A 7,894-nucleotide genomic window follows, 5' to 3' on the forward strand; every position below is an offset into this window, starting at 1 on the left:
CTCACTCACATTGCTTTCAAGCTGATGCTGGCTGTTGGGGCAAGGTTTCAGTTCTTCTCCGTTTGGGCCTTTCCACCAGACTATTTCAGTGTGCCCATGACATGGTAGCTGGCTTCCCCCTGAGTGAGTGATCCAAAAGAACTAAAGGAGAAACTGCAAGACTCTTTATGACTTAGCTTCAGAAATCTCACAGCGTCATTTCTGCAATATCGCATTGGTCACCCAGCTCATCCCTATTCTTTGTTGGAAGAGACTACAAAGAGCATAAATAGCAGGAGATAAAGGTCATTGGGAGCCATCTGGGAGCCTGGCTACCACAGACATACCTAGCATTTAGCAGACTTTTCATATTTTGATTTTTATTTACAGAATAAGAGTAGGAAGTATAAAAGGTCAAGTGGAAGCCCCTAGGACTGCTCCCTCCAACCAAGACAGAAAATCAAATACAATATTGCACCCTGGGGGGAATGTCAATGATTAGCGCCACATTGAAAAGATGCAGGGGATAATTATCCCCATCATATTCCCCATTTAATTCACCAGTCTCGCTCCTGTCAAAACTGAATGGATAAATGTGGATGTCAATAGATTACTACAAACTTAGCTAAAGAATATCCGTTACTGCAGCTGGTGCATGGGCTGTGGTATCTTTACTACAGCAGATTAATACAACTTTGGGTAAGTGGAATATGGCTGTTGATGTGATAAACATGTTTCTTAAATACCTATCTGGAAGGAGGATCAGAGGCAGTTCACATTCACATGGAATAGACAACAGTACATATGGACTGTCCTGCCCCAAACTTGCATTAATTCTGCTGCTCTCTGTTAGAATATGGCCCCAAGAGATCAGGACTATCTAGAAAGTCCCATAACATTACATTGGTACAGTATATTGGTGATGTATTATCTACTGCTCCATAACAAAGTGCCCCAAAACTTAGTGGCTTCAATAACAATTAATATTAATTATCTCACACAATTTCTGTTGGTCAGGAATTTGGGAGCAACTTAGCTCAGTGGTTTTGGCTCAAGGTCCCTGATAAGTTTAAAGTCAAAGTGTTGGTCAGGGCTACAGTCATCTGAAGTCTTGACTGGTGGTGGAGGTCAAATTTTCGCATTGGCTCACACAGGGCTGGCAAGAGGGTTCTGGCTATTGAGAGAAAACCTCAGTTCTTTATCACACGGATATCTCCATAGGGCTACTTGGGTGTCCTTATAACATAGCAGCCGGCATCCCCTAAGAAACCAAGGAAGACGTTTTTATGACCTTGCCTTGGCAGTACCATCTTGTTTGGGTTACTATAACTATGTAGTATATTTTGAAATCAGGGAGTGTGATACCTCCAGCTTTGTACTTTTTTCTCAGGATCCGTTTGGCTATTTGGGGTGTTTTCTTGTTTCATATAAATTGTAGGATTCTTTGTTCTATTTCTGTGAAAAATGTTGTTGGAACTTTGACAGGGATTGCAGTGAATCTGGAGATTGCTTTAGGAAGTATGGACACTTTAACTATGTTAATTCTTTCAATCCAAGAGCATGGAATAGCTTTCCATTTCCTGGTGTCATCTTCAATTTCTTTGAACAATGTTTTATAGTTTTCAGTATACAGATCTTTCACCTCTTTGGTTAAGTTTATTCCTAGATATTTTACTATTTTTGTTGCAATTGTAAATGGGATTGTATTCTTTTATTTTATTTTTTTTAAGATGGGCACCTGAACTAACATCTGCTGCCAATCTTTTCTTATTCTCCTTCTTCTTCTTCCTCTTCCTCTTTCTTCTCCTCAAAGCCCCCTAGTACATAGTTGTATATTCAAGTTGTGGGTCCCTCTAGTGGTTCTATGTGAGATGCCACCCCAGCATGGCCTGATGAGTGGTGATAGGTCCACACCCAGGATCTGAACCAGCAGAACCCTGGGCTGCTGAAGCAAAGCACACAAACTTAACCACTTGGCCATGGGGCCAGCCCCTGGGATTGTATTCTTAATTTCTCTTTCTTCTACTTCATTGTTAGTGTATAGAAATGCAACTGATTTTTGTATGTTGAGTTGTATCCTGCAACTTAACCATATTCATTTATTATTTCTAAAAGTTTTTTAGTGGAATCTTTAGGGTTTTCTATATAGAAAATCATGTCATCTGTGCATAGTGACAGTTTCACTTCTTCCTTTCCAATTTGGATCCCTTTTATTTCTTTTTCTTGCCTGACTGCTCTAGCTAAGACTTCCAATACTATGTTAAATAAGAGTAGTGAAAGAAGGCATCCTTGTCTGGTTCCTGTTCTTAGAGGGATAGCTCTCAGTTTTTCTCCATTGAGAATGATATTTGCTGTGGGTTTGTCATATATGGTCTTTATTATGTTGAGGTACTTTCCTTCTAGATCCATTTTATTCAGAGTTTTTATCATAAATGGATGCTGTATCTTGTCAAATACTTTCTCTGCATCTATTGAGATGATCATGTGCTTTTTATTCTTCATCTTGTTAATGTGGTATATCACATTGATTGATTTGTGGATATTGAACCATCCCTGCATCCTTGGAATAAATCCCACTTGATCATGGTGTATGATCTTTTTAATGCATTGTTGTATTTAATTTGATAGTATTTTGTTGAGGATTTTTGCATTGATGCTCATCAGTGACATTGGCGTGTAATTTTCTTTTTTTGTGTTGTCCTTGTCTGGTTTTGGTATCAAGGTAATATTGGCTTTGTAGAGTGAGTTAGGAAGCTTCCCCTCCTCTTCAATTTTTTAAAGAGTTTGAGAAGGATAGGTGTTAAGTCTTCTTTGCATGTTTGGTAGAATTCACCAAGGAAGCTATCTGGTCCTGGACTTTCATTTTTGGGGAAGTTTTTGATTACTGTTTTGATCTCCTTACTGGTGATTGGTCTATTCAAATTGTCTACTTCTTCTTGAAATAGATTCAGATTTGGAAGGTTGTATGAGTCTAAGAATTTATCCATTTCTTCTAGATTATTCACTTTGTTGGCATATACTCTTGTATATAATCTTTTGCATTTCTGAGGTGTCTATTGTAATTTCTCCTCTTTCATTTCTGATTTTATTTATTTGAGCCTTCTCTCTTTTTTCCTTGGTCAGTCCAGCTAAAGGTTTGCCAATTTTGTCTATCTTTTCCGTGAACCAGCTCTTGGCTTCATTGATTTTTTTTCTATTTTTTTAGACTCTTTTCCTTTATTCCTGCTCTGATTTTTGTTATTTCCTTCCTTTTATTGATTTTGGGTTTTGTTTGTTCTTCTTTTTCCACTCCCTTTAGGTGCACTGTTAGATTGTTTATTTGGGATTTTTCTTGTTTGAGGTAGGCCTGTACTGCTATAAACTTCCCTCTTAGAACCCTTTTGCTGTATCCCATAGATTTTGGTATGTTGTATTTACATTTTCATTTGTCTCCACGTATTTGTTGATTTCTCCCTTGATTTCTTCATTGACCCAATCATTGTTCAGTAGTATTTTGATTACTCTCCACATTTTTGTGGTTTTTCTGATTTTCTTACTGTAGTTGATTTCTGCTTTGATCCATTTGTGGCCAGAAAAGATGCTTGGTATTATTTTGATCTTCTTAAATTTATTGAGACTTGTTTTGTGGCCTAATATGTGATCAATCCTGGAGAATGTTCCACGTGCATTAGAATGTATATCTGTGGTTTTCGGATGGAATGTTCTCTATATATCTATAAGTCCATCTTGTCTGATGTGTCATTTAAGGCCAATGTTTCCTTATTGATCTTCTGTTTGGATGATCTATCCATTGGTGTAAGTGGAGTGTTAAAGTCCCATACTATTATTATGTTACTATCTATTTCTCCTATGTCTGTTAATAATTGTTTTATATATTTAGGTGTTCTTATGTTGGGTGCATAGATATTTACATGTATTACATCCTCTTGTTGGATTGTTCCCTTTATCATTATGTAGTGCCCTCCTTTATCTCTTGTTACAGTTTTTGTCTTAAAGTCTATTTTGTCTCATATAAGTATTGCTACCCCAGCTTTCTTTTCTTCGCCATTTGCATGGAGCATCTTTTTCCATTCCTTCACTTTCAGTTTGTGAGTATCTCTGGGTCTGAAGTGTATCTCTTGTATGCACCATATGTATGGGTCTTGTTTTTTATCCAGTCATTCTTTTGATTGGAGCATTTAGTCCATTGACACTTAAAGTAGCTATTGATAGGTATGTACTTATTGCCATTTTATTACTTTTTGGGGGGTGTTTTAGTACTTCTTCTCTGTTCCCTTCTTCTTCTCTTGCTCTCTTCCCTTGTGGTTTGATGGCTTTCTTTAGTATCATGTTTGCATTCCTTTCTCTTAATTTTTTGCTTAGTTATTATAGGCTTCTGGTTTGTGATTACAATGAGGTTTATGTATAATAACCTACATATATAGCAATATATATTGAGTTGCTGGTCTCCTTAGTTTGACCTCTTTCTAAAAGCTGTACTCTTTTACTCCTCTCCTCTCACATTTTATGTTTTTGATATGATATCTAACCTCTTTGTGTGTGTTTGTGTGTGTGTGTGTGTGTATCCATTACCCTCTTATCATGGAAATAGGTAATTTTAGTACTTTTGTCTTTTGATGTCCATATTATCTTCATAAGTGGCTGATCTGCTACCTTTACTGTATTTTTGTCTTTACCAGTGATTTTATTGCCTTTCCTTTTTTGATAACTTTCTTATTCCTATTTGTGGTATTCTCTTTCACACTTAACTAAGGTCCTTTAACATTTCTTATAAAACTGCTTCCTTGGTGATAAACTCTTTTAATTTTTGCTTGTCTGGGAAACTCTTTACCTCTCCTTCCATTCTGAATGATAATTTGCCAGGTAAAATATCCTTGGCTGTAGGTTTTTTCCTTTCAGCACCTTAAATATATCATTCCATTCCCTTTGATCATGTAAGTTTTTGGCTGAGAAGTTAGCTGATAGCCTTATGGGGTTTCCTTTGTATGTCATTTGTTGCCTTTCTCTTGTGGCTTTTAGGATTCTCTCTTTATCTTTAATTTTGGACATTTTAATTATAACATGTGTTGGTGTGGGCCTCTTTGGGTTTATCTTGTTTGGTGCTTTTTATGCTTCGTGTACCTGGATGTCTGTTTCCTTCCTTAGGTTAGGAAAGTTTTCAGCTATTATTTCTTCAAATAGATTATCTGCCCCTTGTCTCTCTCTTCTCATTCTTGGACACCTATAATACAAATATTAGTGTGTTTGATGTTGTCTCAGAGTTCCCTTAGACTATTCTCGTACTTTTTATTTCTTTTTTCTTTTATCTTTTCAGCTTGGGTGATTTCCCCTAGTCTTTCATCCAGCTCACTGATCCATTCTTCTGTATCATCTACTTTGCTATTGAGTCCCTCTAGTGAATTTTTCATTTCCAGTATTGTATTCTTCACTTTTGATTGGTTCTTTTTTATATTTTCCAGTTCTTTGTTGACATTCTCAGTGTGTTCATCCATTCTTCTCCCAAGGTGAGTGAGCATCCTTATGACTTTTTGCTTGAACTCTTTGTCAGGTAGATTATTTATTTCTGTTTCATTTAGTTCTTTTTCTGGGGTTTTTCCTGTTCCCTTGCCTGGAATATATTCCTTTGCCTCCTCAATTTGCTTATTTCTTTGTGCTTATATCTATATATTAGGTGCATCAGCTATGTCTCCTGATTTTGGAGGAGCGGCCTTATGTAATATACATCTTTTGTGGCCCAGCAGTGTGCCTCCCTCTTTCACCAGTTCCAAATGTTCCAGGAGTGACCGCTGCATGGGCTACATGTGTCCTTCTGTTGTGGCAGAGTTGATCTTGATGCAGGTGCCCAGGGAGTCTAGGCTGTCCCCCCAACAGGCTGGTTGTAGTGCTCAGCAGCGTGTGGCTGCTATGGGCCCTTCAGTCAGGTTCTCTGGTTTGGGGAGCCCCAGCACAGTTGTCTGCAAGGTCTAATAGTACATTCCTTTTGCAGTTTTTCTCTTAAGTGAGTAGGCCCCCAGCGTGGCTTGTTGTGAGGCTCAGGGCCTTACATTTGCTGTAGGCCTCTGGCCTGCAATGTTATTATCAGCTCTTTCAGGATTGCAGCTCTGTGAGGCTGGCCCCAGGCATGGGAGTACCCAATTGCTTCAGGCTTTGGAAGGCAAGGCCAATCCCCTATGTGGCTGTTTAAGAAGCACAGGTCTTCTGCCGCTGATAAGCCCCACAGCCCACAGGTCCACACCCACTATCAACACAGTCCTGGCCCACGTACACTTCCTGATCTCCTGGAGCAGACCCAGTCACCCCAATGCAGAGACCCCCCTACACTCCACCAATGCCCCACACTCTCCACCCACTCTTCACACATGCCTTGCCCCACAGAGGTGGACCCACTCACCTGCCTGTAGAGGATCCAGACACCCTGTCTATGTAGGCTGAAAAGTTACCCAAGGGCTTCCTGTTGGGTGGGGCTAGTCCCTAGGGTAATCTGCCTGCCCTGGCCCAGCTGGATTAAATCAGTGCCCTAGTGGATGAGGCAGACCTTGGGCTAATAAGCCAGGGGAAGAACTCCAAAGGCATCTGCCAGTGGCTGTGTCAGCATGCTGGTACTGGGTCACAATAATGGCTGCTGCCAATGTCTCAGTCCCTAGAGAGGTCTCATCTTGTGCTGAGATGCACCCAGAGCCTATCAGGTGAATCTCCTTTCACCAAAGGACTGTGCACCTTTCTAGTGATTTTAGGTTGCTTTCTGAAATGGGTGAAGTTGTACATGGGCCCTTTAAGAGCTGGCTTTTTTTCCATTTATGTCTGATAGCTTTTCTAGGGGTATTCCCTGTTGTAGTTAATAGCCAGAAAAGCCAGATATTATGAGACTCATAGTTGTGCTGAGTCTGAAGAATGCTATAGTGGCAACACGCCCCTGCTCAGGGCTCCCAACCCCTCAGGGGAAGCTGTATACTTTAGGATTGCTCCTGGCCAGCTGTGAAGCTCTGCTGCTTGGGAAGGTGGCTTTTTTCTCTCCAGACAGGAATTTCTGCCTCTTCCACCTCAGTCAAGACTGTCCCTTGTTGTGAGTGTTCTTTTTATCCAGTTTTCAGTACTCTCTTAGGGGTAGTTGTCCCAAAAATAGTGTTAACTTCATTGTGTTCATGGGAGGAGATGAGTTCAGAGTCCATCTACACTGTCATCTTGACACCCTCTCCGACCTTGCCTTGGAAATGATAACTCTATTCAGTGAGAGAGAGGAATACACAAATATAGGAATGGCAGGAGAAGAGAGTCACTGGGGACATTCTTGGAGGCTGGCTACCACACATGACATCTTATTAATTAGACCTGATAACTAACAAGTGGCAAGTACTCTAGATGCCTGGTAACAAATGTGATCCAGAGGGTAAGAGATAAACTCTACCAAGATTCAGTGGCCTACTAGGTCAGTGAAATGTTTGTGTGTTCAGTGGTTTGGGCATTTCAGGACATCCCTCCAAAATAAAAGACTAGTTATTGTAACTTGTGCCTCCTACCACTAAGAAAGAAGCACAATGCTTAGTAGCTTGCTTTGCTGAAGCAGTAGTACTGCTCCAGAGGCAGTACATTCCATACTTGAGTGTAATCTTCTGTCTCATTTATCATGTGACACAGTAGCTTGAATGGAACCTAGCACAAGAAGATACCTTACTGCAAGTTCAGGCTGCAGTAAAAGCAACTCTGCCCCTTCCTCCATATAATCTTGCAGATTTTGTGGGTCCCAAGATATCTGTGGGAGAGAAAAAAGCTGAGTGGATCCCTATCAAGCCCCAATAGGAAAGTTGCAGGACAAAACAAAGGTCAATTCCTCATATGTCCCCAACCTCAGTGTCCTCTTTGAAGTTCTGCCAACTGTCCTGGAAAATCCTCTATTTGTCTTTACAGTTGCCATTTC

The sequence above is a fragment of the Equus caballus genome, chromosome 29 (assembly GCF_041296265.1).
Source record: "Equus caballus isolate H_3958 breed thoroughbred chromosome 29, TB-T2T, whole genome shotgun sequence".
Lineage (NCBI taxonomy): Eukaryota > Metazoa > Chordata > Mammalia > Perissodactyla > Equidae > Equus > Equus caballus.